The sequence below is a fragment of the Acomys minous genome (assembly GCF_964271855.1).
Source record: "Acomys minous genome assembly, chromosome: 5".
NCBI lineage: Eukaryota > Metazoa > Chordata > Mammalia > Rodentia > Muridae > Acomys > Acomys minous.
In genome coordinates this window covers 2,055,001-2,072,877 of record NC_140494.1, presented here as the reverse complement: position 1 = coordinate 2,072,877, position 17,877 = coordinate 2,055,001, and the positions used below count along the sequence as shown (strand labels likewise).

At 42.0% G+C, this 17,877-nt stretch overlaps 1 protein-coding gene across 7 annotated transcripts in view; it reads right to left on the bottom strand.

The window, feature by feature from the left end:
• The window catches only part of CHRM3 (cholinergic receptor muscarinic 3), a 457,818-nt gene that overhangs the window by 240,798 nt on the left and 199,143 nt on the right, over positions 1–17,877 (bottom strand). For all 7 annotated transcript variants that reach the window (XM_084781759.1, XM_084781760.1, XM_084781758.1 and 4 more), the window contains one exon: positions 8,607–8,668. The gene's annotated coding sequence lies outside the window, so the exon portion shown is untranslated. The remainder of the gene's footprint in view (positions 1–8,606; positions 8,669–17,877) is intronic.

Below are 17,877 nucleotides of genomic sequence, written 5' to 3'. Positions count from 1 at the left end.
CTACTCGAATGAAATTTGTTGATAAACTAATAGAATATATTAACTTCCTTTTCCAGTTTGGGGATGCAACTTAGAGCCCTGAGCATGCCAGCCGACCGCTCTACCATCCCCACATCCCAGTCCCACAGGCTCACATTCCAGTCTTCTGACTAAGCTGGAATCTGACTTGAAACCACTGTGCTCCTAGCAGGTCTTGAACCTGCAAATCTACCTGCCTCACTTTCATGAGTAGTTAGGTTTGTAGGCTAGTTTCTCTAGGTCAATCTATAGTTTTTTAAAGGCAAAGGGCCCCTTGTAAAAAATTATGAGTTTATGAAATGGGAATTTCTCATTTTTCATTTTTTGTGCCTACATTTTAATTTATTAAAACCTTGTTGCCAAGAGCTTGATAAATAATAGATATCACACATAGAAAGGAACCCAAAGTCAATGCACCTCAGTGATCTTCTGTATAGTCAGAACAGCCACAGGGAATCTGATACTTTCAGTATCAATTAGATTCTTATATACTTGTAACCACCAAAAAATTAAAAAGCCTATGTCAAAGTCAAAACCAGAAAAACAACTAACTTTACATCCTCCTTCGTGATTCAAGAGTCTGTTACCTGCATTCTGTCCTTCTCCACCACTCATGCCCTTTGTTTCTCTCCTTTCCTCATGGTATGCTGTACCCATATGTACATGTGTGGGTATGTATACATACATAAAGATATAGATTATATATATACAAGTGTGTGCATGCATGTGTGTGTGCGTGTGCACATGTGTGTGTGTGTTATAGCTAGGATCTGCATATGAGAGAGAAAATATGGTTCATTATTGCAACATTGTCTGGCCCTCCACAATGAAGTAGGCACTGGGTTAGTTCCTGACCATCAAATTGGAATTCAAAAGTCCACAGTTTTATAATTACATGTGACTTACATAGATATATACAGACCATATCATAAGATGCTGATTTTAATGTGTATATGTTGGATGCTATAAAAAAGCATTTTATTTAATCAATTACACTTAGCTTACTCGGTTATGTTTTTGTTTTGTTCACGGATTCAGATGCTGTGATATGATGTGGTAATTAATGTCACTTCTCAATATAAAAACTCATTACATACAGTTAGCCCCTGCAGATGTTTGCTCTAAAATGTGTCCCTTCCCCTTAGCTTTCAAAAAGTGAAAATGAATCAATTTTCATTAAATTCATCGGCCTTGGAGGAAATACAGATTTGCTGCGGCCATGACAGCAGGCCTTAATTGCTTTCCATTCTCCTATAAATTAACTTTCAAGCTTTGCTTTCTGATCCCTATCATCTTCTTTCTCCAAGTCTTCCTTTCTAAAGACGGGAACGATTCCTCATGCTCTCATACCTACCCCTTACTTTTCTGTGCTACACTAGGAATTTTATGAGCTATTTCTTTACTATTCTCACAGCAATCCTGAGTGGCAAGGTGGATCACTGACCCCATGTTACAGACAGAAACTAAGGCTGAGAGGAGTGAAACTATAACTAAAAAACAAAACAAAACAAAAAACACTATTATCAGAAGTGCTGTCAATATTACGGGGAGAAATAAAGGCATAACAGATTCAAGGCCCTGAACTTGACATTGCTTATTCATTGCCTACCCCACTGATAGGCAGCAACAGCCCACTCTCTACTACAGGTTTCTGTCCTCGGTTGCTGTCTATTGCTGTGATAAACACCATGACCTAAAGCAACACAGAAAGGAAAACGTTTACTTTACTGTACAAGCTATAGTTCAGCATGAAGGAAAGTTGGCAGGAACCCAAATCAAGAATGTGGAGGCAGGAACTGAAGCAGAGGCCATGGAGGATCAAGGGTTCCTGGCTTGTTCACCGTGCTTGCTCAGCCAGCATTCTTATACAACTCAGGACCAACTGGCCAGAGGTGGCACCACCCATAATGGACTGAGTCCTCCCACAGTCCCACATTAATAATTAATTAAGAAAATGGATGTGCCTACATGCCAGTCTGATGGGAATATTTTTCATAGGTGAGATTCCCACTTCCCAAATGACTTTAGCTTGTGTCAAGTTGACAAAGAGATTACTAGAACATAATCTTTTTTTTAAACAGTGTTGGAGGAAGAGAAGTCCAAGACCGAGTCTTCTTGGCTCATATATGATGTCCTTTTAGTAAGTTTTTATATTGTCATATAGGAGGAGGAGTCAGCGAGATCCCTTAAGTTTTGTTAGGTCCCATTCATGATGGTTCTGTCCTTACCACCAAGCACCTTCCGAACATCCCACCTTCAAATGTCATCACTCTGGAAGTCAGAATTTTACCATTTTGATTCTAGGGGGATAAAGTCACTCAAACCATGACATGTATGACTACTAACATCTCTATAACAGGAATGCACCTGCTCTTATGATCAAAACACATGAAGGTATTTATATAATAAAGTGCGGTGTTCTACGTACGTACTTGAAGAGATGTGTGTTGCTGCCCTTTGATGTTACTCGCATCTCTTGTCCATGTCAAACTTTATTTTAGTACTGTTCTCTTACATTCGAGACAAAATACAAGCCCCTTTAGCACAGAAAGGCTTCCTCACTCTGTCCTCCTACCTTTCTCCACCCTGTTATCTCATATCCCATGTGTGGGCGTCAATGTCCAGATGTAGTTGCTTGTGTTATCTTCATACCTATGGCCCCTTGCTGTCCTAGGTGTTTTCTTTCTATTTAAACTCTGCCCTCTAAGAAGGACAACTATTTGAAGTTTTCTCTCACTTGGCATCTGGTACACATGACATGAAAGTAGAAGTAAAATTGTCTTGAGAAATAAAGGGAGGTGCAAGGAAAAGAGGGTTGGGTATGGAGGGGAATGTTCTCAATGTGTTAATTCAATGTCTACTTGCATGCAGACTGAATGTACATTTGAAAAGAAAGAAAATGCAAAATATCAATTCAAATTTACATATACAGTACTGTTTCTGCTTGTCAGTGGATAAAGACATGCTCATGTTATAGTTTATCTCAAATAAAATGTGTTTGGTATTGAACTCAGTCAACCAATCAGTCAACCAATCAATCCACCAACCAATCAATCATCAATCAATTTGAGTCTCCTTTCATATTATGCTTCTCTTGCAAGATTACATTCCTATGTCCCTGAAGCCATGTAAACATATCACCTCTTTTCTCTAAGTTGCATGTCAATTACCACCTTCCTTTAGCAAACATTTCCTCCAAAGTACCTATCCCTGGGAAGGCATCAAGACTCCAAACAGACCAAATATGTACACCTTAGGAGCCTGAGCACATTGCTTGGATCTGACATCATAGTGAATAATTCACAGCATTAAAAAAATACACATCACTAATCACCAGTGCGGGATTTTCAGCTCATCAGAGAAATGGGTTGCTTCTTTAAGCATCACTACAGGTCACCTAAGCACTCCTGTCATGGCGGCACACAAGAAGAACGGAACAACTGTCTTGCTGAAAGGACATGTTGAATTTTGGTGGGGTTTGTAGCCATGGCATAATGAGAAATTGTGTAAATTGAATTTTCTTTTTCCCCTATGATACATCAGAATGGAAATATAGTTTGTGCGTGCATGTGCACGTGCGTGCTCAGACACACACACACACACACACACACACACACACACACACACACACACACACACGTTCTGTTTTTATCACATTACAAACTCCCTTTAAGGCTTTCTTCTGTGTGATATGCGGTGATTTCCTCTGGCCTTGCATGTATGCTGCTTGGCACAAAGGTCACGTCTTCAATTTTTAAGCCCATTTCCACAACTTTTTCCATCATGAGCACAAGAATTATCTTGCTTCTCTTGGGCTGAAATTGTACTTGTCAGTGTTATGAAACTATTCAAAACCCCTCTTTGATTTAAAAAGCACCACCTACAAACTCTAAACCTATACTTTCATGAAAGTAATCACCCCATTTCTCCTGCTTGCTATGATATTTTCCTTAAATATTTATTTTATTTATTAAATTTTAAAATGTTTGTTTCTTTTATTTATCTACATGAATGCTTTGCCTGCAGAGGTCAGAAAAGGGCGCGGGACTCCCTGGAAGTAGAGGTATAGATGGCTGTGAGCCGCCCTGTGGGTCCTGGGGACTGAACCCAGATCCGCTGCATGAACCCAGATCCGCTGCCTGAACCCAGATCCGCTGCCTGAACCCAGATCTGCTGCCTGAGCAGCAAGCACTGTTTTCTGTGCAGGGAGCTGAGAGAACAGAAGAGAAGCCTATGGCCAGCCATGTCTAAGACCACCTGGGCACACTGGACAGCTGAGTTGGAAATGGCACTCCCTTTTGTTACACTCTTGTGATATGCAGTGCGTTTTCTCATTGCAAAACGTTTCTTTCTGACATGTTTGAGTGCATGCGCCCGTGTGAGCACATGCGTGTGGAGTTTAGGAGTTGATGTTGGGTGTCTTCCTCCAGCACTACCCGCCTTGCTTACTGAGGCAGAGTTGCTTACTGCCTGGAGCTTACTGCTCTGGCTGGCCAGCAAGCCCCACACAGCTTCTGTCTCCATCTTCCCCTCCGTGCACTGAAATGAGACTCATGCGCCTCTATGCATGGCCTTTTACAACGTTGCTGAGGATCTGAGCTCGGCTCCTCATTCTTGGATGCCAAGCGCTTTACTGACTGAGCGTCTCCGCAGCCTCCTGTGACTGACTTTTTATTTTAGGTACATACTTTAGAAGATGGATGGCCATTTCTGTTCAGTTTTAAAAGCAGATTGTTCTGTTCAATAGGATCACTCTCAAATTTTAAATGTTTTACTAACATATAATTATCATCTTCCAGAGACCCAAAAGTACTGTCAATGTGACTGAAATCAGAATGTAAATATTTTATCAACAGCTGTCAAGTCTCAATTGGCAGCAAACAGAAGGCCCCGAGTTGCTATCATCTAGGCAGGAGGCTACACAACTTAATTGACAGACAAAGCATTCTTCTGGGTTGCATGTCCCTGTCAGATTCTTTAATGCATTAACACGGTATGCTACTACACACAGCTGCTGTGACAACCAGCATGACGGGGAATGACTTTGCTGTGCTCTTGGGGAGACACTCAGCGTGGGATGGCTGTCTGCCTTTCAGTATGTTGTTTCAGCTCACAATGTCTATGGTGTCCGATGCTGACATAGACTGAACATTGGCATCGGTGGCTGATTATCACATCCATAAGAAGATAAGAGTTTGTTTTAGTTTTTGTGTGTTCATTCGACCAACTTTCTGACTGTGAATATGCTAGGCTTAGCCAATGACCTCTGTAGAACACACAGAAGTGGTCTGTCACCACCGTAGATCACAGAGGCCAATGAACTGAGATTTCTCATGCAGTCTTTCCGAACATCCTATGCTATTTTCTGTCTCTGTTGCTCTATATCAGCCCCCTTTCTTGTCACCTGTCCCACCTCCTATTTTCCCATTCTTACCCACTGAAGCAGCAGACATGTTGGAGCAATCTGTAAGTATTGTTTAGTTTTGCTGAGAGCTACTAAGCCTATATGACGTTCTGACTGTGCGGCCACACCTTTAATAAATATTTATAAGTCTCCTGCAGGGAAAGGTGTGCTTTATAGGGAATCAGGGTAACAGAGGAGGCCCTGTCCTGTTGGAGGTTATCCTGCGTCACAGCGAGGGAGAGACGACAAAGTATAAATAAGTGTGACCCAATTACATCGATCTTGCTCTTAAGTTACATCAGTAATATTTGCCAATAAGAGAATATTTTGATATGACTTTGAAAATTAAACTATTTCAGTTTTAAAGGGAATAGAACATGGGTACCAAGGCTAGGAGAGAGAGAGGGGGGAGCAGAGACAGAAGTGAGGGGGCAGGGAGGCCCGAGACAGTGTAGGGAAAAGTGAATGCACAGAGGTGCAAATGGTGTCAAGCACTTAGGGCAGTGCCAGCGACCCACAGGGAGAAAACAATGAGACACATTCAGGAAAAGGAAAAGAAAGAGTGAAGCCAGAGATTAGGAAGCAAAAGGGAACAGGAACAAGTGGGAGCCAGTTCCACCAGCTGCACAGGCAGCCAGGCAGTGCATTAGGGCTACCTGCAAATGCAGGGGAGAGAACAGCCGGGCTCAAGCAGGTCTGAGTCAGCAGAGTGGACTTTGCTGGAACTCCAGATATGTTCCTGTGTGGCCAGGATGGAAGTCAGGTGACCACCAGGAAGCGAGACAGTAGGCTGCCTTAGAGTAGCGAGGAACATGGCAAAAGCCACCAGAGAACCAGAATATATTTGGAGGAAAGTAAAGGGGAAAGAGAAGAGCTGGTAACCCAAGAATCCCCACCAGAAGGAGACATTTGCTCTTCCCTAAATATTAAAGAAGACCCAAGGAGGTGAGGGACAATTTTGTGTGGTAAGCCTATAAGAACATCTTTTCACTCTCCTCTTACAAACAAAGAGCAAAAGGTCCAGAAAGGTGAAATGACTTAAAAAAAAAAACTATACAGAGGAGCTGGGCTGTCACCTGCCAGTCATTCCTCTTCATTTCCAGCCAGGGATTCCCCCCCATTATTCAGCCCTTCCTCCCCAGACACAACTCAGGGCCTTCCTCGGTGCCTGGAATGATATCCCCCCCTTGGAGAGAAATTTCATTACATGACCTGGTAATACTTCTTTCCTGGAACCAAATAAACATGACTGAAAATAGTGGCTTTATGAAGAAGAGTATTTAAGATTGAGATCACAGGGTAAAAATACAAATTTTGGTGGCTACACATAGATTGTGTGTTCTAAACCTTCATTTCAGAAGGACAAAACTACAATAGAAGATGCTAGCAACTAATATTGCATTGCCCTGGCTTCAATAGGCAACTCCAATGCATCTCCATGCTCCCAGACCTGACATTTTTTTCTTTCTGTATCTTTTATTCTTTTCCTGAAAGGAATAGACTCACTTGGTTCACTTACTTTGATAATTCACAAAGCATTTCTGAGCCGAGCAGGCCTCTGAAATGGCTGTAAAAATGTAAGTAGCAGCAGCAGCCCAGGCTCCGGGCACCACCCTGGGAAGATAAGGACTGGAGCGGGTACAACCAGGAGAAAGACAAAACCAACAGTCCTAGAGTAAACCTCACAAACGCCACTGACAGGCCAGAGTTATCGATAGCCCAGAGCTCGTTCAATCACCTGCCAAATGCAGATAAAAGAAGTATGTGAACTGTCATATTGCTCTGGATGTTAAGTCAAGTGTGGGCAGATACTCAGCATAAAGGCCCAGTGTGAAGGCTCCATCCAAATCAGCTCGGTCCTCGCCTGGATCCGAGTGCTGGATAACCCAATAAGCTTGCCAAGTCACTGAGTGAGTGTACAGGTGTGCGCTTGTGAGTACATGCGTGTGTGTGTGTGTGTGTGTGTGTGTGTGTGTGTGTGTGTGTGTGTGTGAGCCCACAATCTCTTCAGGGCTTACATTGTTTTAGGTTTCTGCTCTCGACCGCTATGGCTGTGCGGCATTTTTCTTAGAGGCTGAAACATGAGGCTATGCTTCTCTGTTAGGATCTTCAGACAGAAACAAAAGAAAGCATTCTCAAACCAATTCTTCTTTAAGAACCGGGTCATACACCTAATGTAAGGAATACTAGGGAGAGAGGATGAGATATTTTTTCCTTTGAGACAAGATTTCACATGGCAGTCTGGCTAGCCTAAAACACATTATGTAGCCCAGACTGGCTTCGAGACCATGGCAATCTTTCTGCCTCAGTTTCCTGAGTACCAGAATTATAGGTGTGAGTGATGCGAACTTTTAGCTGAAGTGCTATGCTGTCCTTCAGAGCATCAAGATTTGGCCAGGAAGGAAGAATGGATTTTGGGGTAGGATAGTAACAGTGTTTCCTGCATAGAAAAAAATATTGTCGGCGGCAATAACATACAAAGAAAATTGTGCTGTTTTAGAATCCTGCTTTTTCTTTATCTTTGTAATCTGTTTGGATCACTTGAACAAAGACAATATAAATCAAAGGATGGTTCTTAAAAATAAAAGATTTGTAGAAGCTGGCCACCTTTCCAGAAGCTATTCAAGAGTATATATGTATAGGGATCTGTTTAGCTAAGACACACGCTGGTAATTCAAACATTCTGCATTCTGATGCTGATGCTAAATTCTCTCTCTCTCTCTCTCTCTCTCTCTCTCTCTCTCTCTCTCTCTCTCTCACACACACACACACATACACACACACACAATCATCTATCTAATCTATCTACCTAATTTATGTATGCATACATACATGCATATTTAAGATAAAGTCAGCTGTTTCAAATTTTAATAACCATGCCTTTACTTTAAATCTGAATTGGATAAGGAAAGAACACAGTGTTACTTTTACTAAGACACGCTTGAGCATGTCATATTGAGATGCACACAGTTTGGGAATAAATGTGGACAAATTGTAATGACATGAACATACAAAGACACCATGGAGAAATCCATTATTTTGAAGGGGAAAAGGTGATGCACAGAGAAGAAATTTTAAGTTGTCACAAACATTAACTTATAACTGATAATTTTCATTGATCGGTTCTTGTATATCAAGCCACTGATTCCCCTTTTAGGCAGAGTCAACTGGAAAAGACGCTTACCTTCCTGTATCTTCACTGAAGTTCAGAATGTCATGTGCTTGGCCGCTAGTCAGAACGCAGCACTGGAAAACAATAGAACGCGGTTAATAAAGGAACAAGACCGTGGGAAGGGGAGGGACAACAGTTAAGAGAAGACAATCTGAAGCAACGTAAGAGTTACAGAATTTACAACTGGAAGTGAACCACAGGTCACGAGGGTGACCCTCCATGCTGCCAGCAACGAGGCCACAGCGATTCAGAAAAGCTAAGTTGTCTGTCACTGGAGGCTAGGGAGATGGCTCAGTAAGTAAACTGCCTGCCACACAGCTGTGAGGACCTCAGTCCAACCTCTGGAATTCAAATGGAAAGGCCTGGCATGGTGGTGCACATCTGTAATTTTGAACTTGGAAGGCAGACAAGAGGATTCGCAGAGTCTCGGGCCAGAGGGAGAACCTATTATAACAAGGGAAGGTCAGGAGAAAGAAAAGAGCTGAACACAGTGGCCTCCTGGCTCCATAGTTCTGCCCCTGCAGTCTCCCTAAGGTCAGGTTGGCTAAAAGGGTCACTGAGCAAGGTGAGAACAATTATATTCCCAGCCCTCCCCCTTGAACTTCTCTTATTTCCAAAGGGTGTGCCCAATATCCCAGAAGGCCCTGCATCCCACCGTTCCCCAAACCATTCAAGAGTATACTCATGTAGTGACCTCATGAACAGCCCCCTCTCTTACATGGAAACAATAAAGTGTTAAGGACTCCATCCAGATGGAGCCCAACTTCAGAGTCCTACCACTATGCCGGAGCCTTAGAAAAAAAATTTTTTTGTTGTTGTTGCAATAAACACCATGACCAAAAGCAACATGGGGGTGGGGGTAGGAAAGGTTTATTTCACTTCATGGCCTATAGTTCATCACTGAGGGAAGTTGAGAGAGGAACTGAAGAGGCTAGGAAGCAACATATCTTACTCTCTTGCTTCTCACAGTGAGCTTAGCTACCTTTCTTTTCCTACCTCAGGCTCACCTGGCCAAGGATGGTTCTGCCTATGGAGGGCTAGGTCCTCCCATATGAATCAGAAATCAAGAAAACGTCTCATAGGCATGAGGGCAGGCAGATCTGACAAAGGCTGTTTCTCAATAAAAATTTCTTCATTCCCAGGTATGTTTAGGCTTGTGATGAATTGACAAAACCTAACCAGCACTTCTTTTATGAGCCCAACTTGTAATCACTGTGTGTGCATGTGGGGGAGGCTGGAGGACATGCTGGGTGTCATCCTTAGGAACACTGTCTACTGCCTCTGAGGAAGAGTGTCTCACTGGCTTCAAGTTCATCAGGTGGTTATCAACTCATTGGCCCCAGGGATATATTATTCTCTGTCTCCCCAGTGCTGGGATTACAAGTATGTGAGGCCATATCCAGCACTTTCAAGTGGGTCCTGAGAACAGACTTAGGTCCTCATGCCTATGTGTCAAGCATTTTATCCAGACCCCCCTAATACCAGCAGAGGAAGCACCAGTTTTTAAAAATTAATTAATTTATGTATTCACTTTACATCCCAGTTGTGGCCCTCTCACTTTGCTCCTTCTGGTCCCGCCCTTCCTCCCTATTTCCCTTTCTCCCCTACATCTCAGAAAGAGGGATTCCCCACCTCATCCATCCCAGCATATCAAATGGCATTGGGACTGAGTGTATTCTGTCAAGGCAGCTCCGCCAGGGGAAACTGTTCAAAAAGAAGGCAACAGAGTCCCTGTCAGAGACAGTCCCTGCTCTCCTTACTAGGAGACCCCACATGAAGGCCAAGCTGCCTGTTGGCTACCTAGTCCAGTCCATACATGGTCCCATACATTGGTGGGAAGCACCAGTTTTAAAGGTTAATCAGGCAAAGAAAAGAGGCAACATGGGAAAGCATAGGAGAGTGTGTGGATGTGAAGGATGCTACTGTGAAGACATGAGGGAAGTGGGTATCACAGAAAAGCAAGTGTGACCAGTAGAATGAAAGAGGAGCTTCCGAGGGAGAAGCAGATGGGAGCCTACAGTTGCATTTGCTGACATGTTGGATCCAGATAGCTTCGACAAATCAATGTATAGCTACAAATAACACAAAAGTTATGTTAATATAACAATGGCCCATGAGGACTAGATCATGGAAGTACCGGCTGATGTACATTTCTGTTCACTAATGGATCTGGGACTGTTTCCTGAGGCTGAAGACCCCTAAATTTCTCCAGGATCAGATACAGCAGAGAATTCATTTTGAAAACTAGCAAAGGTGCTGGCTTCAGTCTGGCTGCAAATTCATTTGATTGCCAATTAACTGTCTATGGCATGCACTTAGGAGTGAGCTGCAAATCTCTGACTGTAGAAGACTGGCCTTTGCAAATCCCAGTAACTCTGGTTCAGAAGGTTACAGACTTAGAATGTGACTGGTGATGCCGAAGATGGCTGTCATAATTATGCAGTTTTAGCCGAGCACAGAGGGCCACAATGCTAGGGACAGAATAATAACGGCGGAAGGCTAGAAGACAGATTTCTTTCCATGGGTATGCAAACTACTGTTTTGATTGACAGTGTGCAAGAGTCAGGCTGTCTGCCCACTTTTGAAGCCTTTTCCTGAATTTATCTATAGTGATTCCAGGAACTGCAGTGAAGTAGCAACTTTGGATGTTCTGCATGATAATCTGACAGGATTTATTTCCTTAAAACACCACTGGGGGGAAAAACTTTGTTAGTTTCTAATTATTTTGAGGATACTCATTTCTCTTATCTCTAGAAAGACAAAGCACCAACTTAGATGACCCCCCTTTTTCAATTGAAGTGGATGATAAATGAGTCCCTAGTCATCTGATTTAGAGAGAATGGAACCTGCTCAGAGTCTGGAAATAACTGGGCTTAATTAACCAATTTAACTCTTGAATTTGCCTGAAATTAGATCCTGGGCCCTTAGGGACAATCAAAATATCCCCATTTTAATTTCAAAGTTTGCTAGCCTACGTTACTTGGAGATCAAAATAACAAGTGCTCTGGCAAAATTGAGACTGAAAGCTCTTTTTTGGGGGGGGGGGTATACGATAAATATAGCACCAAACTCAGATTAGGTAAAGCCTATCCGCATTACACCCCTGTTGGTGTTCACGCGGAAGTCACCCATTCCATGGTCGTTGCCACATCCCACTTCTCACTGGTCCATTCAGAGTAGGGGGGAGAGAGAAATTTACAACATGGAATGATTCTTTGCGAGCCTATGTGTGTGAATGTATGCACACGCCTACGGAAGTCAAAGGGTAGCTTTGCGTCCTGCCTAGGGGAGGCTGGCTGGCCTTGGGCTCCAGGGATCCTCCTGTCTCTCTCTCTCTCTAACTCTGGGGTTAAGAGGGAAAGCCAGCATCACACAGGCTTTTCATGTGTCTGCCAAGGATGGCTCTCAGATCCCCAGGCTTACACAGAAGGCGTCTTATTAACTGAGCTAGCTCTTGAGCCTTAAAATGGTTCCTTAAATAAAACCACCTCATCTTATTATTAGAGAACCAGCAGCAGGTGAAAGGAGTTGGGTGGGTAAGCGTTGGTTGTCGGTTTTAATCTGTAAATGAAATACACGGCTCCAATAGTTGTCACAAAGTATTATTGAGTAAGTAAATGGCTTGGCTGTCATGCAAGCCTGCTTCCCCCTGTTTAAAAATTAAATACCATATGATTTAGTAGGAACAACCACAACAAATATTTACTAAAGTTTTTCCACAAACAACTTTGGGAGGAAAGGATGTATCTGAATTAAAGTTACAGTCCACAATCGTGGGAATTAAAGACAGGATGCTAATGCAGGAAACTGGAGGCAGGAACTGAAGCAGAGAGCGTTGAGGAATGCAGCTTACTGGCTTGCCCTGTTATTGTTTTACACAGCCCAGGTCCATTTGCCTAAGGATGATACTGTCCACAGGGCTGCCCCCCTACCCCCAACTAGAAAGTGTATAGATTTCATGCAACATAACAAACACTTTAATGAGGTAGCCCAGGACCATATAAAATCAAAATATATGCTAAGTTTGTTGGCTGCAGCAGCAAATTAAGTGCTATGTCAAGTCATTGCATTTACTAAAAGATGCAAGAAAAATCTGAGGAAGAAGAAACTTGGCATAAAACAAACACTCATGGTTTTAGTATCTTGTCATGCCCATCTTTAATTTTCATCCAGTTTGTTACTCAATTCTACTCCATACAAATACCAAATGGAGGCTCATTTCAGATTTGATTTTTTTAAACCAACAAAGTCCTAGAAAACTGAAACTGAAAATATACATTAGCCCAATTAATACAGATTATATGTTCCATTATTTTTTTGTTCATAGTAAGTTTAAAATGAAATTTGAATTTTAAGCAGCCTATGGTTTAAGACAAAGCAGACATTTATGCATTCTCTCCCATTTCGGTGTAAGGATAAGAACAACTCCCTCAAACTCCAGCTCCATTTAGTAAGTTAAACTTAAAAAAAAAATCTGAAATAGAAAATCTTTAACATACACCATTTGTAAACAAAATTGCCATTGATTTTTGAATCACACGTAACTTTCTTCCACCAGCTTCACTTTTGATCATGATGGAGCTAAGGTTATTTAACTCAGACAGGCCTATTTCACTCAAACTAGCTCTGCAAGATGTACCCGCAACTTCCCAGGAAACTCAAAAGTACATGACAATTTCTCTCATCACTGACACAGCTTCCTAAATAAATACAATCTGAGGCAGTTGCTCTTAGAGATGATAAACTATGGGGGTAGATGACACAGTCCTTCGAGAAACTTTAAACGTTCTAGTCTAACAAATTAAACAATTGCACAGAAAGTCCAGGGACAACCTGCAAGTTGCAAAGACAGCCACGATGGGGTTTGGCAGGGAAAGGGTGTCACTGATGTGAAGAAGACTGTAGATTTTCCCCATGCCATGACTATGTTTTCAGTAAGCTGTTCTTCTTGGTTGACACCTCTCCCCAGCCCCCGTGCACAAAGATCAAGGGACAGAGCAAGATGCCATTGCCTCCTTGGCAATGCCATTGCTCCATGGAGCAGCAGAAGGCTGACAATGAGCTGGGATCTTCCCTGACCCAGCCATCTTCTATAGCCCTTCCTCACTGCTCACTCCATCTTTGACCTTTCGGAGTATGTGGTCGTTCATTCCTCATCTGAATCCAGCAAGGCCAGAAGTGCCACATCGGTCACAGAGGAAGGGCCATTCTCTTCTGCACACTTCAAATCATCTTCCTGTACTTTGTTTACTTTACTATTTCCATTAGGTTCCTGCTTGGTACTTCTCATTTTCATTCCTTCAAAGCTTTCCTTCAGCATTGTTTTTTTTAAGAGTATATTAATTTACAAAGAAGCATATTTCAATATAACATTTTATACTGTGCCAGCTCATTTTATAGTGATTATTTCTAAGAAACTTTTATTTTAAATACATGATTATGTGTGTGTGTGTGTGTGTGTGTGTGTGTGTGTGTGTGTGCGCGCGTGTGCACATGAGTACAGTTGCACATAGATCTCAGCAGATGGCAGCAGATACCTTGGAGTTGGAGTTAGAAGAGGGTGTCAACAGCAAGAAAATTTGCTCAACCATGTTCATAGCAGCCTTATTCATAATAGCCAGAACATGGAAACAGCCTAAGTGTCCCTCAATAGAAGAATGGATAAAGAAACTGTGGTACATATACACTATGGAATACTATTCAGCTATTAAAAACAAGGAATTCCTGAAATTTGTGGATAAATGGATTGAGCTAGAAATGATCATAATGAGTGAGTTAACCCAGAAGCAGAAAGACTCAAATGGTATATACTCACTTATATCTGCATATTAGCCCAAGGGGCATGTCCCACGAAAGCCTTCACTTACCAGGAAACTGAGACAGAGGAGAGGACATTCTAGTGGGACTCTAGATGAGAGAATCATGGGAGAAAGGCAAAGTAGAAGGACCCAGAGGGTCCTAGAAGCCTACAAGTAGAACATTATGATAGGCAGATTTGGGCCCAGGGGTCCCGCTCAAACTAAGGCACCAGCCAAGGACAATACAGGCGGTAAACCTTAAGCCCCTACCCAGATCTAGCCAATGGACAGAACACTCCCCACAGTAGAGTGGAGAGTGGGATATGACTTTCTCACATACTCTGGTGCCTCACCTTTGACCATGTCCCCTGGACGGGGAGACCTGGTGGCAATCAGAGGAAGGACAGCAGGTTACCAAGAAGAGACTTGATACCCTATGAGCATATAGAGGGGGAGGTAATCCCCCTCAGGAACAGTCATAGGGGAGGGGAATAAGGGGAAGTTGGGAGGGAGGGAAGAATGGGAGGATACAAGGGATGGGATAACCATTGAGATGTAACAAGAATAAATTAATAAAAGAGGAAAAAAAATTAAAAAAAAAAAAAAAAAAAAAAAGAAGAGGGTGCCAATCCCTGCCATGGGTGCTAGGATTCAAACTCAGGATCTCTGCAGGAGCACCAAGTGTTCTTAACCACTGGGCCCTTTCTCTAGACCCCATAATGATTAATGTAATGTTACAATCATTATATACATAGGTATACTTATTATAGTTATGCATTTTGTAGCAATGATTCATGAGTTATAGAATTTTTATGTTTAAAGTTCTGCTTGATGTCAATTAAGCTGCTTATCAAACAGTAGCCATTTTAGTTTCCTCACCATAGTTGGCCATCACCTCTGGAGATCTATCTACAACATTACATTTATCAATTTGTGCAGATATTTACATCTGTGCACATGTCTACAGCTATATTCCACCTCTATGTGCATGACTTCCCAGAGATACCCTTTCTTTACCCTTGGGATTCCAAGGACTCTTGCGCTGAGAGCTGATTGGAAACAACATTTTTCTGGATTCCTATGCTATAAAGAATAAAAAGATAATTTTCAGAAATCACATTCAGTGAAAAATTAAAACAAATACTTATAATTCAGAGAAATAATTATAGAAGAGATTGTGTCCTAGTGAGTAAAAACTACAAAATGCATCCTTTAGTGAGTCACCCTATGAGAAAAGACATCCCAACCTAAAAGTTAATGCTATTATTTTGCCCATGAGACCATAATTAAAAAAAAAGTCTAACCCACTAAATAGTTTCCTGTAATATTTAAAAGCTAAAAAAAGAGTAACGAAAGGAACTGTCCTAGAACGTCTTAATCTTATGAACACGGTGCTGTGTCTTTAAAATGCCACTTTTTAGCAGACACAGGCGAGCTCAGGGCGTTGGAAATGTTAACCCCCTTTTCTTCAGCTGACCTTGCTTAAGTCTCACTCCAGGTGGCTTTAATTACAGCCTTTAAAGTGCAGCCTGCTCTTAGTGTCTCTCCTCAGCGTTTCTCAGTCTCTCTAAGTCATAGCACGAATATGAAAGCCCAGGAATAAATGTCATTTTTTTCCCAGCAGTTTTGCAGAGCTGACCGACCGAGTCATGGTGTTTACGAGGGTCAAGGAATGGAGTTTTGGAGGAATGGAATGTTCCTGGGCTTTAGATTCTTACAAAGGATGTTCCTTTGGATTCCTGCAGGAGCTAAAGAACCATCTTACAGGATCAAGGTGGGAATTTGCCATCCCAGGTCATTGCTCTACAGTAGGATAGCCAGACTCAAGTCCGGCACTTTGGAATTGACTAGAAGACAGAGGACTATGAATAGTATTTGCTCCAGTTTAAAGTGTGCAGGCAGATTTACTCTTAAATAAGAAAATGAAGGCATTATTCTGCATGGTATCCAAGACTGGCTTCTTTGGAGATAGTTCCTTTTTCATTCTTCAATTTTCAAGGTCTTAATTTCAAAAGGTTATGCTAGATACTCTTTTATTACATCATAAAAGCGATATTACACACTAGATCTTTCAAAAATATGTTCTTACCAACTTTCTGAAATTAAAAATGCATAACCACATTTATAATATTTTTAAAGTTAATAACAAAAAGTTAAATACAAACTTTCATATGCAAAAGAGACTCTAAAACTGGAATCCTCAGACCCAAGTACTAAACCTCCCTCTTGAGGTCACTCTAATGACCCAAGAACTTAATTTCAGTATATATACATACTGATGAGAAAAATATGCTTAAAGCAAGGAGCATGTTCTAAAACAAACAGCTCAGGCCAGCCTTTTACCATTTTGGGGTTCATACTCAACCACACCAGGGATGAAACATTTAGCATCACAGTTACTTTGACTCCAGTTTCCAGAGTAAGCAAATTACTTTTGTTCCAGACAGGAAAACTTGCTGTAAGATGATCTCAAACCATAATGAGGATGCATAGACTGAGTTTCTTGGCCACATTTCCATCAATCGTGCACAAAGTCCCTCCTTCCCTTCCTCCCCTCCTCTCTGTCTCTCCCTGTCTCTGTCTGTCTGTCTGTCTCTGTGTCTGTCTGTCTCTGTGTCTCTGTGTCTCTGTGTCTCTCTGTCTCTCTGTCTCTCTGTCTCTCTCTGTCTCTCTCTCTGTGTCTCTGTCTCTGTCTCTGTCTCTGTCTCTGTCTCTGTCTCTGTCTCTCTCTCTCTCTCTCTCTCTGTGTGTGTGTGTGTGTGTGTGTGAATGTGTGTGAATATCCATGGAGGCAAGAAGAGACATCAGCTCCTTTGCAGCTGGAGTTACAAACAGTTGTGAGCTGCCTGGCATGGGTGCTGATAATTGACTTGTGGTCTTATTCAAGAGCCACGATTAGCTTCATCCTCTAACTGAACCAACACGAAGCTGTCTGTCATTAAATTACTTCTGCCAGGCATTCTATCTCTATTAGGAACCCTACACTTTTTGTTAATGCTGAGGCTTTTCACTGTCCTTATAATTGCACACTATTCCTACTGATGTATTTGTGCACTATTACTTTAACCAGGGTCCCTGTGCCCAATCTTTACAGGCACATTGCTGCCCGGATGGACAAACTACAGTACTTCTTTGGTATTGTAGTTAAAAACTTCTCACAAGTGGTTAATAAAAAGAAAGGCAACAACTGTGCAGCAAAGAATCATAGTGATTATCTAAGATTTGATGTAGTGAAATGCTTAGGGATATTGTTAGGAGAAAATAGTAATGGTAGAACTTGCAAGGGGTGGCCACATGGTATTCTAGACACAAAAAGAAGCCGCCCCCCCCACAGGAACTTTACAGTGGTCCCCTTAGGTACGAATTGTCACTCATTACCTTAGCATTGTATCAGAAAAGTGAGGGAAAATAGTTCAGGAACTGCCCATCACACAGTGTGCTGCACATACTTACAGTTATTTAAAAACCTCAAGGCTGGGGAGGCG